The sequence below is a fragment of the Medicago truncatula genome, chromosome 6 (assembly GCF_003473485.1).
Source record: "Medicago truncatula cultivar Jemalong A17 chromosome 6, MtrunA17r5.0-ANR, whole genome shotgun sequence".
NCBI classification, from domain to species: domain Eukaryota; kingdom Viridiplantae; phylum Streptophyta; class Magnoliopsida; order Fabales; family Fabaceae; genus Medicago; species Medicago truncatula.
The window spans coordinates 11,296,554-11,321,943 of record NC_053047.1 but is presented as its reverse complement, the minus strand read 5'-3'; the positions used below and the strand labels follow the sequence as shown (position 1 = coordinate 11,321,943).

The 25,390-nt window shown below is 31.7% G+C and overlaps 2 non-coding genes and 1 pseudogene across 2 annotated transcripts; 2 read left to right on the top strand and 1 right to left on the bottom strand.

The window, feature by feature from the left end:
• Nucleotides 1-13,304: 13,304 nt before the first annotated feature.
• LOC120576214 (U2 spliceosomal RNA) lies at nt 13,305-13,499 on the top strand. The gene has a single exon (XR_005642290.1). It is a non-coding gene; the product is annotated as a U2 spliceosomal RNA (small nuclear RNA).
• A 4,032-nt stretch (nt 13,500-17,531) lies between these two features.
• Nucleotides 17,532-17,727, top strand: LOC112416148 (U2 spliceosomal RNA). Its single transcript, XR_003006461.1, has one exon. It is a non-coding gene; the product is annotated as a U2 spliceosomal RNA (small nuclear RNA).
• A 5,821-nt stretch (nt 17,728-23,548) lies between these two features.
• Nucleotides 23,549-24,258, bottom strand: LOC112422908 (60S ribosomal protein L9-like; annotated as a pseudogene).
• Between the last annotated feature and the right edge of the window lie 1,132 nt (nt 24,259-25,390).

Sequence of the window (25,390 nt, the reverse complement as noted above, 5' to 3'; positions counted from 1 at the left end):
CAAAATTAAAGAGTATCATCCAAGAGTTGATTGAAGAAAGTGATAATGATGATCCATGATTAAGATAATAACATCAAAATTTATACAATAGCCCTTAATTAGAATTATAACCAACTAATTTTCAACAGCAGTGTAGAAAAGTATTTGTTGAGAAATTGATATCAATGGAAGGCATGGTGAAAACAACTAGGAATTGAGTGAAAATGAATGTGGCATAAGTTGTGGTTATAAAGGATGATCAACGAGAATTTAAAAATTTCAATGTGTTTACAGTAAAATTTCACAATATTTTTTTTAGATAGGTAAAGTTTCAAAGTGTTTAATTTAAATTTTTCTTGATATTTCTTACTTTCTCTTGTTTGATCCTTTTGGATTTTTGGTGTTGAGAGTTTTTGAGTTTCTTGTAAGCTCCATCCAAATCTTCCTCCATCTTATGACAATTAGTTGAGAAGGAAGAATCTTTAATATCTCTTATAAGAAACTATTCAATTAAAATATAATAAGAGTACTTTCTCTTATTACAAAGACATGAATACTTGATCAAATTAAACTAACACCTATGGATAAAGATTCTTACTTTCTCTTGTTCGATCCTTTTGGATTTTTGGTGTTGAGAGTTTTGAGTTTCTTGTCAGCTTCGTCCAAATCTTGCTCCATCTTATGACAATTAGTTGAGAAGGAAAAATCTCTAATAGTTATATGAACAACCACATGTTGGCTTGGAATAAAAGGGAATAAAAAATTCATTTGTTATGCCTTTTTGATATGTTTCCTTCCACATGTTTAGTGAACTCTTATCTCATAACAATGTTAAATAAAAAATAATAATGAAAAAATACTTTAATTTCAATGAAGAAAATACAACCGCCATTTCATATATGAAGTGTGTAACACCCCGTTTTCCCAATGTAAAAATTTCATGAAATAAATCAGAGTAATTCACATAAACAGAATGCCACACTTCTTTTCTTAAAATCATAAACGGAATAATTAACTAATTATCCTTCAAAATTCAATAACATAATATTTAAAAGAAGAAGAAAATGTAGAAGAGGAAGAAAAATTGGAGAAAACGAAATGTCACAACCATATTTATAGAACGAGTAGGAAAAGAAGAGGAGTAGTTTTTGGGTTAGTGTTACGGGTTTGGGCCACGGAGATATAGATCCATTATAACTAAAAGGAAATTTTCAGGCTAAATCAGATCTATCATTGTTAAAAGAAATTTTCTATTCACACCCCTTATAGATTTGATTACATCCTGAAATGACCAAACTACCGTTAGATGAAAATTTATTTCCAATTTAACCCATTAACCTCTCTCTTATATTTTATCTTAGAACACCTCCTTTGTTTATTCTCTTCTCATTCAAAACAATTCATCATCTGCATTTCACATCACGATTACTCATTTCTTTGCCACATATTGCAAAGCAAACAAGGTTAGTAAACTATGTTCTTGTTTGTTTATAGTTTCTTTCGTTCTAGGTTTCTTCATATCGATTTAATTTTTTTAAGCAAGCAAGTTTCTATAATGTGTGTTTTGAGTTCGTTGTCTTGTCTCTTAATTCCATTGAAAAGGTGAGTGTAAACTAAATTGACGTAGTCTAATGGTTTGAGCCTAAACGATCCAGCCCAATTATATTTTGGAATGTCTAGAAAAAAAAAATGCCACTTTAAAAGCACATAACTGGACCAAAAAATGAAATCCAATACCAAGAATGTTGAGATGCTCATCTTAGCATAAGATATGACAAAGGGTTGTGTTGGTTTTGAGATTCGAAAAACAACTTAGAAAAAATTTACCATAAAAGAGATGACCAAGTTGAGTCACGACCAGATTGCTTTGAGCTTCATTCAAATCTTCTACCATAGTCTTTGAGCTTCTCTTTTACTTTTGATGCTCTTATACATGTTCAGACCTTGTTAAATTTTAATCTATATGGTCCTACACACTTAAACGTATATTAGCATATCCAATTGTTCTTTAATTCTTTGTTACCATCAAAACCTTAGAGGAATTGTACAAACCAATTTTGTTCCAACAAATGACACCACTCTTCAATGTCCTGAGACATCTATTTCTCTCATCACTTACCCACCTATTGATACTATTCCCTCTATTGATACAATTTCTATAGCATTACCTTCATTTGAGCCACATAAATATTCTAGCAGAACCAGACAACCTCCTCCACATATGTTAGACTATCATTGCTCCATTCACAAAAGTTTACATTAGCCTTAATAATCAGAGCTCAAGAACCAGCCAGTTACAAAGAGGCTTGCATTAGCACTGACTGACAGTATAGGCTATGGAGACTGAACTAACAACTTTTTGCAAGCTAACCATGCTTGGGATATTGTCCATTTTCCCTCTAGAATCAAACCTATTGGCAACAAATGGGTCTATAAGATTAAAATAAAATGGGACTATTGAAATATTGAAAGTCATATTAGTTGCTAAGGGAGACAATCATATTGAAAGTCATATTGAAAACCAATCACTACTTATTTCAATTTTGATATTATTGTTTAAATTTTTGAGTAACTCTAAATTCCGTACTCTGAATTTCTTTCCACTTTAGTCGTCAAATTAATACTCTTTTGACCCCGTAAAAAGATACTCCCCGAGTCAAAAACTGAGCTTCGAAGTATTGATGTTGTGTATGCTACTCATTCAAAACGAACACACTCTAATTGAAATTTTCATGTAACACATGTATGTCTGAATCTCGTATCCCTTGTTCTCCAGCTTCACCTCCTAAGAAAATCCTAAAAAGAAAATTGAAAACAAATATATTAATAGCATTTAAATGTAGATGCTTGACACAATCAATTTTAAAAAATGTATGTATTGTACCCGAAAAAGAAATGTATGTATATAATATATTAATTTAATTTTGATACATTTCCAACATAAAACTTTCTACACTGTAAAACTATTATAACTATACCTATGCGTAATTTTTGAAATAATTTTAACGAACTTTTCAATATATATGAAAAATATTTAAATCAACAAAGCATGCTGATTAAATCCATAATTATATATACCGGTGAATTTAAATATGACTTTAATCCATGTAATTATAACATTTTTTCTTTTAGTCTTTGGAAGTTTTTTTGTTTTTTTGTTTTAGATTCAATTCTTACCGTATTCGAAATCTCTTATTTTTGTCCGTAATATTACCTAATTGTCCAATGAAAGCAAAGGCTAGATAAAAGCATTAGAAGCTCATTCTTACTTCTTGAAAACTCCTTCAAATGCAAGGTTCCTATGATTACCCCAATGTGGCAGCCCTCCATATTTTATATCCCAATTTGTTCAATCTCTTTCAAAATGTCTTCATAAAGTCTAGGAGCCATTAGATCTTTGCCACGGTAATATGCGAAATCAAATTCCCTAGCATTTTTTTGGTTCCCTAAGTAAGCATTGGAAGCGGTGACATAATGCATTAGAGTTTCAATGTTTTGTTCAATTCCACATAAACCTTTTGGCTCTAAGTGAACTAGTTTTGGTATAATTTCAATAGTTTTTCACTTTAGATAAGCTAAATCTTAATGATGTATGATGGAAAGCCATCATAAATCTTAATGATTATACACCTGAAAGCTCTTGTAGCCAGTTGAATAGAACTATGGGAAGCTTCTCCAAATATGCGTCCATGTGTGCATAAATATTGACTTCTTTAACAGAAGAGAGATTACTTCCACCTATTTTCGGATGTGGAATCCCGTAAAAAGTAAACGTACAAAGGTTTGGAGTGGATAGCTCAATTTTGGCAATTTTAGATGAACTATAATCCATAGCAAAATTTACAAGTGTCTCACTTGATATGTTGATGATTTGTGTGTCCATTATCTTACAACCATGAATGATCAAACTCTTCAATTTGGTAAAGGCCGAGAAGGGCTCAACATAGTCGTTTTCACCACCGTAAAAGGTGAAATTACTTGGATCCAACATTTCTAATGCTGGAAAAATTCAAGGATTTAGGAAATATTGTCTTACGATAAAAACTCATTATAGGGTAAATCGAAAGTTGCAGAGAAGTAAGATACTGACATGAAGAAACACATTGCATAATGAGACCATTATCATTATGAACAAAGATTCAGTTGTGCAATGTGTTTCTTCATGTCAGTATCTTACATATCTGCAACTTTCGATTTACCCTAGAATGAGTTTTGTTTGTAAGACAATATTTCCTAAATCCTTGAATTTACTAGCATTAAAAATGTTGGATCTAAGCAATTTGACCTTTTACGGTGGTGAAAACGGCTATGCAGAGCCCTTCTCGGCCTTTACCAAATTGAAGAGTTTGATCATTCGTGGTTGTAAGGTAATGGACACACAAATCATCAACATATCAAGTGAGACACTTGTTAATTTTGCTATGCATTATAGTTCATCTAAAATTGCTAAAATTGAGTTATCCACTCCAAGCCTTTGTACGTTTACTTTTTTACGGGATTCCACATCAGAAAATAGGTGGAAGTAATCTCTCTTATGTTAAAGAAGTCAATATTTATGCACACATATTTGGAGAAGCTTCACATGGTTCTATTCACTGCTTGCAAGAGTTTTCAGGTATAAAATCATTAATGATGTATGATGGAAAGCCATCATATATCATTCAGAATTAGCTTATCTAAAGTGAAAAACTTTATTGAAGATATACCAAAACATACATTGAAACTCTAATGCATTATGTCACCGCTTCCAATGCTTACTTAGGGAACCAAGAAAATGTTGTAAAGTTTGATCTCGCATATTATCGTAGCAATGATCTAATGGCTCCTAGACTTTATGAAGACATTTTTGAAGAGATTGAACAAATTGAGATTTAAAATATGGAGGGCTGCCATGTTGGGGGTAATCATGGGAACCTGGCATTTGAAGGAGTTTTCTAGAAGTATAAGGAGAAGGGGAGCTCGTTAACCATTTGATTTCAATAACTTAATTATAATTAGTGTAGATCTAAGAAAATATATGTTTTTATATGAAAAGAAATGTGTATGGTATAAATGATCTAAGAAAATTAGTGTAGATCTAAGGACATATGCATATAAAAAAATGTAATAATAAAAAAATAATAAATTAGAAGATTTGATATTTATAACATACCTTTGGTACTTGATTGATGTCATCTTCATCCACTGTTATAAGAACAACAATGGGCCGATTCAAGCACATAGGTGGTATGGTAATGTTTAGATCCAGAAAGCTATCAGACAGATCTAACAACGTACATGGTCAAGTTGATTGTAAATCAAATTAAACTATTAAATCCGAATCATGTTTGACTTGTAAATATGCAGATAGAATTACAAAAGCTATTGATGTCAAATTTACGATGAAAACAAGAATTTATAAAACTGTTGAAAATATAAAAACCCAAAAGTTAAAAGAGAGGAAAACAAAACTATGTATGAAGAAGCAACAAAATAAATAATGATTTGAAAACAAGATAATGAGTAGTAAGCCTTGAAAAGAAGAATACAAAGAAGAAGAAAATGTAGAAGAGGAAGAAAATTGGGGAAAACGAAATGTCACAACCATATTTATAGAACGAGTAGCAAAAGAAGAGGAGTAGTTTTAGGATTAGTGTTACGGGTTTGGGCCACGGAGATATAGATCCATCATAACTAAAAGGAAATTTTCAGGCTAAACCAGATCTATCATTGTTAAAAGAAATTTTCTATTCACACCCCTTATAGATTTGATTACATCCTGAAATGATCAAACTACCGTTAGATGAAAATTTATTTCCAATTTAACCCATTAACCTCTCTCTTATATTTTATCTTAGAACACCTCCTTTGTTTATTCTCTTCTCATTCAAAACAATTCATCATCTGCATTTCACATCACGATTACTCATTTCTTTGCCACATATTGCAAAGCAAACAAGGTTAGTAAACTATGTTCTTGTTTGTTTATAGTTTCTTTCATTCTAGGTTTCTTCATATCGATTTAATTTTTTTAAGCAAGCAAGTTTCTATAATGTGTGTTTTGAGTTCGTTGTCTTGTCTCTTAATTCCATTGACAAAGGTGAGTGTAAACTAAATTGACGTAGTCTAATGGTTTGAGCCTAAACGGTCCAGCCCAATTATATTTTGGAATGTCTAGAAAAAAAAATCCCACTTTAAAAGCACATAATTGGACCAAAAAATGAAATCCAATACCAAGAATGTTGAGATGCTCATCTTAGCATAAGATATGGAAAAGGGTTGTGTTGGTTTTGAGATTCGAAAAACAGCTTAGAAAATTTTTACCATAAAAGAAATTACCAAGTTGAGTCACGACCAGATTGCTTTATTTAAAACGATTTTTAGCACTGCTTAAAGTTGTGCAAAACAGACAATCAATTAGGTCACCTTCAAGATAAAACAACTCAATTCACACTCTGTAACTATCTACTGCACTATCTTGTTGAATGGCAGAGGTGTTTGAGGGAGGAAGGAGTCCATGGCTTCCCTGACTATCTTGTTAAGAGTTATTAAAGTTAGAGTGAAAATTTGTATTTGTGTTGGGTGGTTTTGAAGTCACTAATATTTAATTTGAGCAATTTATAATAGAATCCACATATATAAATATTGACATAATGACTGCTATATATCTATGAAACTCCAGCCCTTGAGGCCTTCAAGTATGAGGTCAAAAGTGAAATGACTGCTCAGAGGCATAAGTAAGAGGCCCTGAAAGCTCAAATAGGAAATACTGTTGCTTCTCAGAAGGTTATGCAAGCTCATATCGGATGGTCAATGTCAATTAGAAGCAAGATGAAATTGGGTCTGATATCAAGTCAATTATGGAGTTCTTGAAGAACAAATCATAAAATCTTATCCTTCTCCTTCTTTGTTTTGCACGTATTTTAATTTTGCACTTGTAACAAACTGTAATTATGCTTTGGACAACTATTGGTTCTGAATGAATGTTTGTTTTTGCCAATTATTGTTTCTTACATATATATTTTTTAATGACAAAAGGGGAGTAAAAGATATAATAAGTATTTAACTATGAGTCTAAAACGCAAAGAACCTAGTTTAATTTAAATTTCTTATGAGTTAAGTATTTTTTGCGTTGATTATAAAAACCTAGTTCTTAATGTGACTCTCAAAATTTTATACTTCAAAAATGTGCTTAATAGAATTAATTAACCTGACTAAGACTTTGGGAGAAATTAAAAACCTGACCCTTTGGATTATTAGAGTCAAGGGGGGAGGTTACAAACCTCAGACCCTGAAGTCAACAAGTTAATTAATTAATGAGTTGTCTGGTGAACATGGATGAGTTGCAATAATGGCGAAAAGTGCTCTGGTGTGACGTTAACGGTTTCCGGTACGGTGGCGATGAGTCTTTGTGGTGGAATGAAAAGTGCATGCAGGCACGTTTGCACTCCAACGCTCAAGTCTGTTATGGAACTGAGAAAGAGTGTAGAAAGTGTTGTGAAAAGTGAATAATAGGTTGAAAAATGTCACCCTTATAGAGGCACACGTTGGGAATAACCGCCTCCGAGTTTTGCGGCGTGTGATTAGGAACGGTTAGAGAACACTTGTAGCGTGATCCTCGAACGGGGGCGCGCTTGTGTGTGTTGCGACGTACCAAAGTTGGTGTGTTCCCTCAGGCGCGGAGCCTTAAGGCAGTGTAAGTTAAGCCATGTGTCAATGTGTCATTGGTCTTCTGACCGGTCCATAACAGTTGCCCCTCAAGTTGTTGATGCCTTTAAGGCGCAATGACTTTTAGTTGTAAAGAGAGGCGTATGATCGGGTGCCCGCAATCGTTGGTGCCTTAGCCTGGAAGTTTTTCATTTAGGGGAAGTTGAATCCGTCTTCAAGGAGGTGGTGCTCGTGCGAGTTAGTGGTTGCAGTTGGCATTTAATGCTTCGAACTGAAATGTCTTTGGTGTGATGGCTGTTCAGTTTTTCTTTCCACGGTCCGGTTTGTGGTATGCATGTTCATCGGGGTGTAAACATTTTCGTTAGTGTGTTATGCAGATACAAACATTTTCGTTAGATAGTTGCATACAAGGATTTAAATATTGGCATTGTGTAAGTGCTTATTTTGTAACGTGGTTTTTCCATTCTCATTTATTATTATTTTTTAATTGTGAAAATGAGTTTGGTTTAGTATGAACTACTCTTAAATCCAATTTTTCTTAAAAAAAAACTAAAAAATGGTTTTTGAAAAAATGCAGCGAAAAATGGTAAAGATATTATCTGGTTTTAACAAAAAAAAAAAAAAATTGTTTTAAATCCAATCTTCTCAGGCTCAATTTCTAAAGGTAGACTTGATCATCTAGTTAGAATTCTTGGTTTCAACTCTGGCAATCTTCCCTTTAATTATCTGGGGGTCCCCATTTTTAAGCCTAAAGCCTAGGAATATGCTCACTGCGTACATTTGTTTTCAAATTTATGCAGGAGAAAGACAAATTCGTGTGGATGTTTCAAGCTACATAGAATTTCAGAGTTTGCTTGACCAATCTCTTTCAATGTATCCTACGACGATGTGGATTCAGAATCCTATCTTGAATTTGTGGAGTTACTAATCGATAGCAACTCAAACGAGGTTCGACGTGACAAAATTGAATGTCCAAGAGCCAATTACGAGTGGTGCTATTTGGCACGACACTCTCTTCCACACGAATTTGCGCGACCCACATATCCTACACACAACTTGCTCATTTAATTGGAGGCTTTTTCATGCTAGTTTATCCATTTTCAAAATATATTATAAGCTAAATAATAAAACAAAAAAATGTAACATAATATAAACAATATTGACATGATCACCGTCATTGTCATTATCACTGTTGTCCAAAGTGATGTATTATGTTATCCTATGGGTCGATAAACCGTCAATTATTTGATTTAAAGTATATTATATTGTGATATTGATTTGTAGTAGCTCACAGGAAGAGATATGCTTGAGATTTATCATAAAAAAATGCAGTTGAACAAATCAAATAAGAGAGAAAGAATATGTCGTGCAATATGAACGAAAAATCCTCTCGTGCACTTTAGCATTTTTCTTATAATAATCTTATAATGTCTTGTTAGACCATCCACAGTGGTGAGGTCTTAACCATTTAAGACTCGGTACCTATTAGGTACCCCCATTGTGGAAAAATTATTTGGGGGTCTCGTAAGACCTGGGGTCTCACTAAGGACCCCATTCTTAAGTGGACCCCACAAAACTTTTTAATAAAATAATCATTGTTTAGTTACTTTTGTTGAAATGTAAATGATAAAGAGTTATTAGTGGGTCTCATTTAGACCTTTCGTTAGATGGTCTCTATTGGAGTGGTTGAGTACCTATTAGATACTATCATTAAAAAATTATAAAAAAGTGACGTGTCAATGTGGGACCCGTTTAAGACCTCAAGATTGAGGGTCTCCATTGTGGATGCTCTTAGATGATCTTGTTACTGATATTGAGCTGCATTACAAATGATTTTGGTTTGATCTTATTATTTTGCTGCTAGTGGAATGATGGATATGACTTATTTGTGATCGAATGCTTATTTGTGATACGATCAAATTAGTATCCACAATGAGGTAACCCACTCGTAATTAGCCAATTAGCCACCGGTCTAAGCTTCCTAGCCAGAGCGGTTCTCGTTAAATCGGTCATGGACCAAAAACCCATGGCCGGTCCATTTCCACGATGCCCTAGCTGCAACGGAACCGGTCATAGTACGTGTTACAGTTCGGTCTAGAATCACAATTCGGCCTAGGAACCACCCTTCTTAGCTGATCTGTTCGGTCTAGAATTTGTTCTCATGGCAACTATGTTTACTCTATATAGGTGTTTGTGTAATATAAAGTGCAAATTTAACACTTGAAAAAAATGAAATAGAGATGAAAAAGGGATATATTATGTTGTAATTAAATCTGTAAGTAAGAATCTTGATTGTCTTCATCATCATATAATTTTGATTAATCTTTATTTAGACTCTCTTTAACAAAGGCTTAATTAAGTGTGTGGATTTTGATTTTTGCACTTGCAATAATCTTGATTGTAGTTACTTGAAACTTATTAAGAAGTGTTACTTGAAATTACTTTCATTATTATAGTTATTAGATAGAATAAGAAAGGGTGAGAAGTTATAAGATATGTGAGAAGATGTTTTATATGCGAGAAGATTTTTTATATGTGACAACGTTTTTTCAAAAAGGAATTACACTTGATGAACATTAAAACTCACTTCGAAATTCATCTGAGAGTTGCATCGGATAATAGAGTTTTTGTTGTCTACTTATTAGATAGAATAATAGGGTCGTGAAACTTGTTTAGATCGTAAACATTATGAGAATATTTTTTGAATACAACTGAATTTAGTTTACAAAGAATTTAGCTAAATACTAATAAAAAATGTGCAACATATATTATATTGGTCTTGATGTGAGAACAATAAGCTCAAAAAAGCTTTGATGGAGGTTTCCCGGAGTGTCAACCTTGTTGGGATGTCAGTGTTTCCTCTTAATAAAGGATACTCATATGAAGTGCACTTTTCATATATGAAGTGCACTTTCAACAAAACCCTCCCTTTTCTCAAAACTTATGTATGTGAAATCAAATAAAGGATACTCATTAGAGAATACAAAAAATTATAGAAATATATACATATACGAAGCTTAAAGAGAAAATCGAAACTATCTAAAAACGAAATGGAAGAAAAAAATTAGGCAAAATTACACAATTAGTCCTTTAATTTAATTTTAGGTAACACTCTCGTCCTTTATCTTTTTTTTGTCATAATTTAGTCTTTTATGATATAAAATGACAATATTTTATTATTTTTTATGAGATTTTTTCAATGAAATTTGATTTTCTAGGGTTGTACGATAAAGATTTGCGTTTGTGTATGAGATGGATGAATTTTTTTTGGAGTTTTTGATTATTTTTTTCATAAAAAAGGATAACTATGTTGTTATTTTATAACATAAAGGACTAAATCGTTACAAAAAAAAAAAGATAAAGGACGAAAGTGTTACCTAAAAAAACTAAGAAGCTAGTTGAACACTCCTAAACATGCAAGCTCCGAAAATATCATCAAAAAGTAAGCTAGATATCATTAGGAGGAGACTCCACCACATAATAATTATAAGAATCCAAAGACAAACTATAATTAGCAAGTCAGTCAACACTTCGGTTTTCCTCGCGTAAAGTATGAAGAACTTGGACCTGCCAATCTAAACTCAAAAGATTGCGTATACGTCTCACCGAAATAAGAACAATCCCCCCAAGATTACATTTATACGTTGTCATGTCAATCAAGAGCTTTGAATCACTCTCCACAATGAGTTGTGGAATGCGGTCTCTCAAAGCCATCACCAACCCTAAATACAAGCCCCACATCTTCGCATGTAGTAAATCACACAAACCAATCTTCTTAATGTAGCCTTTAATCCAACGTCCATCTGAGTTGCAAAACAAGCCTCCGCGACCCCGAAGCCTCATTATTCCTTTTACAAGCCCCATCACTATTGAGTTTGATCCAACCCTCTGGAGGTCTTTTCTAGCCAATGTAAATAATCTCCTTATTGAGGATTTTGATGAAGTTGTAAAGATGTGCACTCTTCTTTTTGAAGAAATTTTTTTAAAACATTGAAATACAATAAAAAAGGAGGTTCTTCTTTATTCAAAAAAAAAAAAAGGAGGTTCTTCTGGAAGGGCGTCTATAAAAAAAAGCTATTTAAATTCATGATTTGTTTCTCATGGTTGGCGGTGCGTTATTTTCTTTTTGAATTCACAGCACTCGATGCAAAGCACACCATTGTTGAATTTATCTGTGCAGCTTCTCATTTGTGACATTGAGTCAACAAGTTCACACCAAGACAGTGCCTATAAATACAAAGGCTTCCATATGCTCATAAGCCACACACCAACATACATATCTTGTTCTCAAATACTACTTGTTTTTTCTTGGGATATAACTATAGTATAGTTGGAGGAGTTGGGTTGCCAGAGACAGTCGAAAAGATATCATTTGAAGCGAAATTGGTTGAAGGCTCAAATGGAGGGTCTATTGGAAAGACGACCGTTAAATACCAAACCAAAGGAGATGCTAAGCCAATTGAAAAGGAGGTTGAGGAAGGCAAAGCCAAGGGGGATGCTCTTTTCAAGGCCATTGAGGGTTATGTTTTGGCCAATCCTAATTACAACTAATCCATCCTCCAATTTACCAAGTGCTTGCTAGTTGTTTTTGTGTCTTCTTAATCTTCCAATGTAATAAAGTTTTTTCTTGTCAGTTTCTTTTCTTACTTTTGAACTGGGAGATTTGTGATGTTTATGTTGTATCTCACTTCATCGATGAATAAATTAATACAAATGAAATCACTATCCAAATAATATTTATGTTGTTGTTAAGTTTTTTTTCTTTGATTGGATGTTGTTGTTAAGCTTATTTACTTGGTTTATAAAATATATGATCTTCAGAGCAAAATCCATTATCGGTTGTGTTTACTCAAATTTGAAAAAGTCCGGCTCCGAAAAAAGTTGTGACTTTCTCTTGGAAGCTACTCCGTGATAGGATCCCTTCGAGGACCAATCTCTCTAGGAGGCACTCTTTACCACCGGATACCTCTCTGAATTGTGTGTTAAGTGACAGGACCCTTTAATCTTCCACGCACTTATTTCTTTTTTGCGAGGTGTCTAAGAAGGTTTGGACTGAGGTATTGAATTGGCTCGGCCTTAACTACCAAATGCCACCAGATCTGTTCCTCCATTGGCAGTGGTGGAATGTGGCTTAGCATGAGGAAAATCGGTTACACACCATCATTGCTGCTTCTTTCTAGCAACATTAATTTTGCATAAAATTTATTTCTGTGACTGTGATAATTTTTAAGTTAAATCTGTTCCTAACTCAGATGATTGTGATGATAATGTCAAGTAATAGAGAATTTTGTAGCATAAAAGAATCACAAGTTCTGAAGTGAATTCCCTGATTATGAACGTAGCCTTAAACTTTTCAAACTCAAAACTCATAGTTAGTATAATTGCAGACTATTTTAATTTGAGATGTGATTTTGATTTTGATACTGGAGGCATTGTTTCAATTGTTGTATTCAACAATCTCTCGTCACATTTAAAACTGATAATGAAAGTTTGCAGCAGAAAATAAGTGGTGAGTCACGCACGGGAGTGGTAAGAGTCAGTCACAAGGTGCTACTGTATATTAATTCCCTCAACAAAAAAAAGAGGGTGGTACTGCATATAAGTTCCACATCGGGTAATGAAGAAAGAAACTGAGTGACAGTTGATATAAAAGCAGAAGCCAGCTCTTCTTTCAACTCATACCTTTCTCGGCCTTTTGGCTAAGATCAAGTGTAGTATCTGTTCTTATCAGTTTAATATCTGATATGTGACCCAATGGGTCACACGATATTAAATTACTTTTTTGAGGGGAGAAGCCACTTCAATAGCTTGCTATTAGGCTTCTCATGTGTCGCTTGTGCGTTGCACTATTGCATGAGTTAGGTACACCCCACCAATTTTAGTTTAATTTTTGTATTTTTAATTATGTTGAAGATAGCTATATTTTTAATTTTTCCCTGGCTCTATGTTTAGATGGTCAGTTGACTATATTTAGATGCTTTGATTTACGAAGATCCTTAAAATTCATGTTGATGTATAATGTTTTTATCTTCGTAAAAGTTATGCATTTTCTTTCTTCTCGTTTTATTTATGTTGAGACCTTTTTAATAAAAATACTATTTGGGCTTTTTTTTACACGAGAAAAGGAAAAGAGGATCTACTTTAATAGCTTTTAACTTTGCTAGCACATCTGCGTAAGCATTCTCTCGTGAAAGGCGTGATGCAGAGCTATTGTTCAATCTTTTTTCATGAAATCTCTTATAATCTCTAGCTCATTAGCATAATGATGAATCTGAGATGTTTCCTCTATGACAAGTTGAACCACATGCAAGGAATATGAGAAACACATTACTTTTTTTAAATCCAGCTTGCCAACACAGTCTGATGCCCACTAAAAGCGCTTGTTTTTCCGCATGAAGAATATTGGACAAACCTACACTCCCATAGAAACGAAATTGAAAGGTTCCATCATGGTTAAGCACCAAGCCGCTAAACCCTCCATTCCTTGGATTAGTATAAGCACTTCCATCTACATTGAGAATCATGGCATCCTCATCCCCTTTATTCCAACACACCTCACGAGTTGTTCGATGGGAGTGGGAGGTTGGACTTCCCAATGCCTGCTTGGAAACTTGTAGCTGAGTAAAGATAGATGTTATGATCTAGTACTTCATAGGAGTTGTTCCCTTAAAAATAAATTTGTTGTGAGAGATCCAAATATTCCACATTATCAATGGAGCTAAGATACCCACTTCATCCACTAATGTCGCTAGGATCTTTGAAGTATTGTCTAGAACAACCTTGTGACAAATTGATAGAACATCACTAAACCCACAATTAGTCCAAATTTCAACCGAGCATGAACGTAACATTAGACAATAAAAAATAGTTTCATCTTCACCGTAGAAAGGGTAAGTAGGCGTTAAAAGGACTTTTCGATGACACAAGATACTTCTAATAGGGAGAGAATTGTGGCATGTTTGCCATAAGAAAAATTATACACCAAGATTCTTGAGAAATTCATTATGAAGTTGAGATAAAAACCAAATATAATCAATTGACAAAAAAATAAAAGTTAAATATATTTTTATTCTAAAAAATTTCTTGGACTCTGAGTTTCCACATTAGTTTCTATAAAAATTCAAAATAAATAGAGTTTTTATTAAAATGCTAGTAAGAATGTACACTCTGTTTTTTGAAGGCAAAATGTATGTTCTATGTGTTATGATAGAAGTATCTTGCGTAAAAATAAAAAAATAAAAAAAATAAACCTCATGTCTTAGTTTCTAAGTCCAATTATTATTTTTTGTTTTTGACAATTAAGTCCAAATTTATGTTATGTTGGTTTCTTTATATTTTTATGCGTATAAAAATAATCTTTAATTTATGTGGGAGAGATATTCATAATATTTTGAATATTAGAGGAGTAAAGTCCAAGAAAATCTTAAAACTAAATATATTTTAAGGTCATGTTAACTGGTATTCCTGAGACACTGGTTAAGGAATAAAAAAAAAAAAAAAGTTTTAATATAAAAGTAAATATCCCTATGTTCCTTTATATGCGTCAACCAAGGCAGAGCATAACTAGCTCTCTTTTTCCCTTTCTACCCTTAATACTATCGTTAGTGTAACTTTTCCTTGATACTCAACGTTCAACATAGATGTTACTCCAAATGCATTGCTTTTATCAATCAACCGCTCAACATAAATGCATGGCTCACGTTTTTTTGACAAAAGCATGGGAAGCCCAAAAGCCAAATCCCAAAACAAACTATCATTAGGTAAATGATTATGCAAGAACATTGAAATTATGTATTAATTAAAAACATTAGGGTCTTAAACCTCCCTAATGATCCACTACGTGATTAATCAATGAAATTAACCATAATTTTAATTCTTGATCTCCCCTAAAAAATAAAAATTTCTTGATCCGTCATTCCCTCTTAAATTTAGTCCCAAAATCATATATATGAATATAATAAGTAGTCTTCAAAGTATATGAAATCCAACTATATATATATATATATATATATATATATATAGGGGTTTGCTACAATAGACCCACTCCATTTTATCAAGGTCTATTTTAGCAAGCAACACCTTTTCACTTGGACACAAAAACCCTTGCTTTTATTTTTTGGGCAAATTAAATATAAAGGGCACAAATGTACTTTTTGTTTAAATGTTAGATTTTTTATTTATTTTTTTCACAGAAACTCTTCAGGTCCCTCTCGTTCTCTTTCTTCCTTCCTTCCGTTCCCTTCTCTTTGAGTTTCATTTCCGGGGCCGACGCCACCATAGGATGTTTCAGTTCTACCTCCGATCAGAAACGCGATTGTCTTCCTTTACACCTCAAAAATGCGAATTTCTTTAACCTTCCTAGAAATGCGTCATAGCATCAACCGGTGCCGCTGCGGCATGATTCACCTCCGCCTCCTATTAGAAACGCGCATAGCTCAATTCTTTCTTTATTTCTTTTGGTATTGGCACTCTAATACAGTCAGTTGATTTTTCTCGGTGAGAACGGTGTCGGTATGCTATTTATTTTTCTGTGTGCTATTTGTTTGCGTTGCCCATCTTAGTTTGCAGGGAGGACTAGTTGTTGGTCTTTCTCAAATCAACTGTCTTTTCATTTGCATTTTTTACTTGAATTTACCCTTAGCAAGATAACATAATTAATGGCTATGTTTGCATCAATTACAGCTGCCAATTGTGAACAAGTTTTGTTGCATTTTGATCCAATGTTTTGGCAAATTGATTCCAAAACTTGCTCCTCCACCTCCTCTAATAGCTCAAAACATGAGTGGAAGTGAGTTTTAGTTTTATTGGATTGAGATTCAATTGATTGTGACATAGATAAAAAGAGGCACAATAGAAAGGAGTATACCTTTTCTTCAATACAAGATTTGCTGCATATGATTTCACAGTAGAAACACAACGTAAATCCATGGAATGTGATGAGTGGCAAACACAAGAAAATAAGAGAACAGAGAAGGAAGAAAGAAAGAGAATGAGAGGGACATAAAGAGTTTCTCATAAAAGAATAAAGAAAGAAAATCTAACCTTTAAACGGAAATAACATTTGTGCCCTTCTGATTTAATTTGTCCAAAAAATAAAAACAAGGGTCTTTGTGTCCAAATGAAAAGGTGTTGCTTGCTAAAATAGACCTTCATAAAATGGAATGGGTCTATTGTAGCAAACCCCATATATATATATATTAGTATAATCCTGCAAGGTTAACAGGTTTAAATTCACATCTCTTAAAACTATTGTTCACTAGGTATATAACCCGTGCGTTGCACCGGTTTGATCAAAATGCTGCTTGTAATTTGCCCATGAACCATATCCAAACAATATTTTTAATTTGATCCACCAATTTTCGCACATTATCCACCCAACTTTGAAATATAATATTGTTTCTAATATTTCAAATGTACCATATTGTTGCCAATAAAACCAATTGTTCAAACTTCTTTAGGTGACTTTGCTGTAACAAAGCTCTAAAATGTTCTCTCTAATTGTTATGCATAGAACTTGAAACCAAAATTAAAAGAAAAACAACATCAATCTTGTTAAAAAAAAAAAAATGTACTCTCTCTAAAAATAAAAAACAACATCAATCTTGTTAAGAAAATAATGTGCTTTTTCGATAGATAATGATACAAAATTAAAGAGTATCATCCAAGAGTTGATTGAAGAAAGTAATAATGATGATCCATGATTAAGATAATAACATCAAAATTTATACAATAGCCCTTAATTAGAATTATAACCAACTAATTTTCAACAGCAGTGTAGAAAAGTATTTGTTGAGAAATTGATATCAATGGAGGGTGGTACTGCATATAAGTCCCATATCGGGTAATGAAGAAAGAAACTAAGTGACAGTTGATATAAAAGCAGAAGCCAACTCTTCTTTCAACTCATACCTTTCTCGGCCTTTTGGCTAAGATCAAGTGTAGTATCTGTTCTTATCAGTTTAATATCTGATATGTGATCCAATGGGTCACATGATATTAAATTACTTTTTTGAGGGGGAGAAGCCACTTCAATAGCTTGCTATTAGGCTTCTCATGTGTCGCTCGTGCGTTGCACTATTGCATGAGTTAGGTACACCCCACCAATTCTAGTTTAACTTTTGTATTTTTAATTATGTTTTAGATAGTTAATTAAAATTTTCCCTGGCTCTATGTTTAGATGGTTAATTGACTATATTTACATGCTTTGTTTTACGTAGAGCCTTCAATCCATATTGATGTATAACGTTCTATAAACTAAGAATCTAAAGAGATTAATGATATAATTTTTTTAAGTTTTTGGATAAAGTTTAAGAATAAAAACATAATTTTTTGTATTCCTTTATTTTTAATAAATGTCTGTATTTATGTATAATAATTTTGTCAAAAATTAATATACGATATTATCATATTTGATTTTTATTTAAAGAATCATATTTGATTTATTCAGGTGAATTTTAAAAGACTAGTGCTAGTCACACCAAAAAAAAAACAAGTTACACCCCAGAATGACTAATATACCCTTAACTAAAATAAAAATTTTAAATTAACTAAATTTACATTAACGTAAATTGAACATAAGTAAACTTAATTTACATTAACCTAAATTGAACATAAGTAAACTTAATTTACATTAACCTAGATTGAACGTAAGTAAACTGAATTTACAAACTTAATTTACATTAACCTAGATTGAACGTAAGTAAACTGAATTTACATTAACCTAGATTAAACATAAGTAAACTTAATTTACATCAACCTAAATTGAACATAAGTAAACTTAATTTACATTAACCTAGATTGAACGTAAGTAAACTGAATTTACACTAACTTAAATTGAACATATGTAAACTTGAATTTACATTAACCTACATGCGTAAACTACACTAACCCCTTTTATATACATACACGTAAACTTAATTTACACTAACCTCTCAATTAAAATCAAATTGACAGACATATCTCATACCAAAACAAACAATAAACAAATAGAAACTCATCGAAAATGAAATTCATGAAATTCACTAACCTTTATGAATATAGTACAGATCAATAACAAAGATGTTGATTCAGATATTGGTTGCACATCTATGGTGATTTGTGGATGAAAGGGGGTAAGGGTTCAGAATGATCATAAAAGATGAATTTTTAAAAATTTACATGAAGAGGGCAATTTTGGTATTATTGTAAAATTTTAAATAAATTTTGGTGTAACTTGTTTTTTTTTTGGTGTGACAAGCACCAATCATTTTAAAAACTTGGATTTTTTTTTTAAATATAACTGGACATTTATATATGATTAATAGTTATTAATTTATGGGTTAATGGTGCTTTACCCCTGTAATATAGGTCATTTTTTATTTTCTCCCCTGTAAAATATTTTTTTTGATTTACCCCCGTAATTTTTTTTTTTTTGGAATACCTCCTAATAGGTCATAAAAAAACGAAAAAAATTCTGAAAAAAAATAAATAAAGTCGTTTTTTTATGACCTATTAAGGGGGTATTCCAAAAAAAAATAAAATTTACAGGGGATAAAACACCATTAACCCTTAATTTATTATTATAAAGTTTTTTTTGACTAAATTTATTATTATAAAGTTATAAGTGGAAATGAAAAATAAAAACAAACGAAACACGATACTTATGGGTAGATTCTTTTTAGACAAAGATAGTAGATAATGATATTATTTTCTATAGGCAAGATATATAAATGGATGATCAGATTTATTTTTTAACAAAAAATATTATCTTCTTCATATATGATTTTGTTAGTTATATCTCATTTTATAACAAGATGAATGAAAAAAAGCTTACATGTGTAGCAGTTCACAAAAGCTTCGGACAATCCAATCACTTTTTCTTAAACTAAATTATTTTGATCTTAAAATTAATGATTAAAACGAGAGAGAGAAAAAATCAGATCCACGAAACTTTAGTTAAAATGAGTCGATGTGATAAAATAAATAATTTGAAACCACGTAACAAAGCCACTTATCCAATTAAACATAACTTAGTATTTTTTTTTTAAAAAATAAGAACATAACTTAGTTGACAATCCTTAAAAAAAAAAAAAAAAACTTCAAATCTGTTTGATGGTCAGGATAAAGAGACAGAATATGATACATTAATCATATTCTGCTTAAATTTCATATTTGATGCACGAGAGAGATAAGATAAAAATAAACCATTTTCTTATTTTATCCTGATTTTCCTTTGTAATTTCTATCCAGAGTATAGGTTGGGTTATAAATTATTCTGATGGGATTATAATATCATTCCTTATTTATTATCTTGATATTCTGCTATTTTTAAAATATTGTCATTTTTAAAATAATAATAGCATGTATTTTCTATTATAATTAATAACATGCCATTTTTATAATACTTAATTAATTATGAGAGCAATTTTTCATTTAATTATAATGATATCCTGTTTGTTATCATGTTCGCATCAAACACATGATAAGATTAATGTTTATTATATCCTTATCATATCTTATCTCTATCTAGCTTTATATCATATACTACATATATCCTATCTTGACCATCAAACGGACCTTTAGTTGAAAAAGACATTGTAGTATATAAGAACGGGGGTTCGAAATTTTGAATATCTCATTTGTTTATTTTGAATGTTTAGTGATAATGCTATTTGAAAGGGAAAAAAAACCACTAATCAAATGACAATATGGTGTCAAAATTAGTTTGACATCAAATCTCATACATTCGTTTCATTTAATCCATAGACTTAAAATTAGGGATGACAAAAAAAATCTGCACCCGTGGATATCCGCGGATAAAATTCGCCACGGGCACGGAGCGGATACCTTAATGGATATCCATGGATAAAATAAACGAATTTTTAACTACCTGCTAATTAATGGATACAAATGTGGATTTAATAGTATCCACACCCGAGGAGATCCATATTCGCTATTAAACCAACTAAATTACATAAATAACCTCAATATCATTCAACTTCCTAAGAAAACACCTTAGGTATTGTGATTGTTATCAATTATTACGCTCCTTTAAAAGAAAGTGAAAGTGGTTGGGATTGTTTAAGCAAGAGCTTTGTTTTTGTTGAATATGATGAACTTTACTTATGCTTTTGTTAAATCAAAGAAATTTATTTTTATTATATGTAAGAGACTTTATTTATGTTTTTGTTGACTCAATGATCTTTGTTGTTATTGTAATGTATGAATATTCTGTTTTGCTAAAAAGAAAAGAAAATGCATGTGAAGAACCTCAAAATCTGCGAATTATCCACTAAACGGATATCCGCGCGGATATGGATAGGGTATGGATTTCATGTTTATCTAACGGAGCGGACACACGGATATCACACTATCCGCATACATGAATATCCATTTACATTCTTACTTAAAACTATCGTCAAAATAATTAAATATATACCAAATACTCTTTCTATCACCTAATTAAAAAGAATATTTATTATCATTTATTCACAATCAATTTTTCCCTTTTTTGTTTATCCCAATTTATTTCCTTCACTCATTTAATTTTTTTTTTAGGGATCTTTACTCATTTACATCTTCCAATCACTATTATAAACACAAATTTATATTTTGTATATGGTCTTTATTATAGACCACATACATAATTTAATAAGTGAATCTATAATGTTAACTTTTATTTATAATAGTGACCGGAGAAAATAAATAAAAAGCATTGGTATTTCTTTTAGTACGATATAACACCTTTTTTTTATTTTTTTTTTTGTTTTCAGAAGAAATAACTTTTGTTTTTTATAATTAAAATTTAAAAATGCCAACAGCAAAAAATTATCCAAAAAATTAATGATGCTCATCGTGTTAAGTTTGAGAGTATTTGTCTTGCTCTTTCTCTCAACAACATGTTGTTGTCTTCTGAAAAAAGGTGTTATATCGTACTAAAAAAATTGCACCAGTTAAACCAATAATGAGCATTATCAATTTATTACGCTTTTTATAAAATAATAATAATAATAATAATAATAATATGTTTCCATGAGGTTAACTCAGTTGATAAAATAATGCATAATATATATAAGGTCTGGGGAGGAGTACAAACCCTCGACACCACCAAATAAAAAAAAAGTTGTTTTAGCTTTTTTCTTTTATCTCTTTTTGACCAAATAATAATAATAATAATAATAATAATAAGAGAATATTCAATTTTGTCAAAAAATAAAAAAGAAGAGAGTATTCAATGTATATTATTCAATTTTGACGCCGCAGTTTTTTTTTTTTTTTTGAAGGAGACGCCGCGGTATTATTTGATCGTTTTTAAGTAAAAAAATAAAAAATAAATCTTGGTTTTTCACCTTTAAACCCTATTTTTGTGTTACAAGTACAGGAGCAGTAGTCTATTCTTCATCTTCTCCTTCTCCTTCACTTAACCTATTCTTAACGGCTCACCTCTTCTTTCATTACTTCTAATGGCACCAAGACGACGTCCCTTAAAGGTTGTTTTAAATTCAGATTCACCTTCATATATAGTTTTATACTATTCTCTTTTTGGTTCTCATGAGTTTAGTTCTGATTTTGATTGTTTGACAGAAAGGCGAGAGCAGGATGAACGCAGCTCTCGACGCCATGACTCCTTTAGGTTTTGATAAAAAACTCGTTCATCAAACCGTTAACAAACTACTCAAGGTTTTGTTTCCTTTTTTTTCTTCAATTAATCATCATTCTTATTAACTTTTAATTTCCTTTGATTATTTTTTTATATTAATTATTGCTTAATTTATTTTTAGGTTTATGACAGCAGCGAAGGCTGGGGTTTCATCGAAGATGGCGCTTACCATCTTCTCATCGATCAGCTTCTTGAAGCACAACAACAAACACAACAACAAGATCACCATTTTCACATCGATCAGCTTCTTGAAGCACAACAACAAGATCAGGTAACTCACTTTCTGTTACTTTTTCTTATCCTCCAAGCAACTCACACAACCTATGTTGTATAATTAAAAAAGTTATTATATTATTTAAACACGTTTTAATTTTAAAGCTCATGATATGTGGTTATTTAACCGGTGGTATAGTAGTCAGGCCCGACCCTTAGCAAGTGTAAGGCGAGCTAAATAGTTGGTTCCCAAAATTTTGGGATCTCAAATTTTTATTTTGTTAATATAAAGACCAAAGGTATTAGTTATATATCGGAAAAGATATAACAAAATAAAAATAAAAATAGGCATCTCACAATGGTTCAATGTTAAACCAAAATTTGTGTAGTCCTAGATTCAATTACTAAAATTTATGTTTTACTTAAGAATTTTAGTTTTAGTCAATTTATTTAAAATAAACATAGAAAAGCGCGGGATTGAACTTATTGGGAAAGTTTCACTTACATTCACAATTAACACAACCAATAAGCCATTATAATTCTTTTTATAAAATTTACAATTAATATGCATTTCAGGGCTCTATACTAAATGTCGAAAACTACTTTTTTTAATAGAAAACTATTATATGTATTAAACTTCTTGTCATTTGTTTGTATTAACACAAAATAAGTCCCCTTAAATAATTAGTATTTCTTTCAAAAAAATTAAGTTTAATCATGCAAGTACCAATTTATTACTTGTTTTAGATAACAAGTACCAATACACTATTTTTTAAGCAACAGGACCAATATACTTGATATCTATTTCACACTAAATAATTTATCATTATTTTTTAGACTGAAGTGCACTTTTTTTCCCCCCTAACTTTTAAAAATTTGCAATTTTAACCCCCTAAGTACAAAAACTACAATTTTAACCCCTTAAGATTTAGCCCCTTTGCAACTTTGATCCTTTTTACCAATTTTGACTAGTCAATGCATACATGGCACGCCACGTGTGTAATTATTAAATTAAAAAATACCATAAAATCATTTTTAAATCAAATAAATGAAAAATTAAATTAAATAAAATCAGAAAAAAATTAAAAATAAAATTCAAATATTAATCTTCATCTTATCATTCCAAATCCAATCCAGATTCAAATCTTACTCTGCAACTTCTCTTCTTCAAGCTTAATCACATTCTCTCTTTCTTCATTTTTTTTGTTGCTATAAAACCAAACACTTATCAAAACTTGAATTAAACTACAAAAAGATATGCTTATTTTGAGCATCACCATCTATTCCTCAGTTACCACCGATCCCTTCTCACTAACATAAATACCATCAAGAAACTTCCTGATATCCTTCTTCTTAACATGGCATTTCTGTAGGGAATTTCAAAAAGAAAATGGCATTTCTGTTCCAAAAACACAGAACAACAACATTCAGAAACCTAAACAAAGAGCAAAATGTACAACAATAAAGAATGTTCATGGACCATGTTAAGGGGTTTACATGGTGATGCTAGCGTTGATTGGAAAATGAGCATACACAAACCTCATCTTGTAGCGAAAACCCTTGGTGACACCAGTGATGAGATTCTCGACGTGGCTGAGAGCAGTCCCGTTGGCGGTGGAGGTTTTCTGGGAACCAAACCAGGCATCGATCTTGAGCTTCTTCTTGCCTTCTTCATCGGTGATGAGATCAAAATCAAGGTTAAGATGCTTGAAATCACGAACAAGCTTCCCGCGAGGTCCTTCGACTTCGATGACCTTAGCGCTAACCTTGTAAACGCGATTTTAGACCCAAACAAGCTTGAAGATTTTAGACCCAAACGCGATGACCTTAGCTTTAACCTTCGACTTCGAACAAGCTTGAAGAATTTACGGTTGTTCCGGGAAGGGTGGGTTCATTACAGGGGTTAACCAATTCATCCTCTATTACAATCAACTGAATCTGGATTGGAATGATAAGATGAAATGAAGATGAATATTAAAATATGAATTTTATTTTTAATTTTTTTCTGATTTTTTTTAATTTTTTTAATTTTATTTTTAATTTATTTAATTAAAAATGATTTTATGGTTTTTTTAATTATTTTTAATTTAATAATTACACACATGGCGTGCCCCGTAGGCATTAACCGGTCAAAATTGATAAAAAAGGATCAAAGTTGCAAAGGGGCTAAATCTTTGGGGGCCAAAATTGTAGTTTTTATACTTAGGGGGTTAAAATTGCAAGTTTTTAAAAGTTAAGGGAGGGAAAAGTGCACTTTAGCCTATTTTTTTAGTTATTGGTGTTTCTCTTTATTAAGCACCCAATTTTTAACACATCAGAACAATTATAGTGGTTAATGAAGCTCAACAAAAACTAGTTAGTTACTCCCATACAAACTTACTTTTTACTTATTACTTAGTTTATAAAGATGACTATTGTAAGCCTAACCTTGATTTTATGTTATTTGCAGTTTAAATAAATGATAATTCCTTTTAAAAAAAAATACATTTTTATATCAGGAGTCCGTATATAATATTTGAGCGGGATCTCCAATTTTTAATATTGAGCTATGCTATTTGGTGCAAAGAAACTCATGTGCAAAATTTAACGAATAACTAGCAACCAATTTTTAATATTGTTGTAATAAAGGCTAGGTAAAAAAGCAAGAGATTGTGCCTAGCTAGGTCGTTTGCTTTATCATACCTCATAGCATTTTCCTTTAATATTTGATAGTTCTGACAATGATCACAATTTACTACAGGAGGAGCAACATATCCAGGACTTAAGCTTGGTAAATGAGTTTCATCCAGAAATGAGAAGAGAGGACTTAACTAAAAAAGATTCCATGTCTAACTCCACGGGTCGTATAACACGATCTAAGAGTAATTCATCCCAGAAGTTCAACTCTTTGAGTGTAGGTTCTTCTTCTAGAGA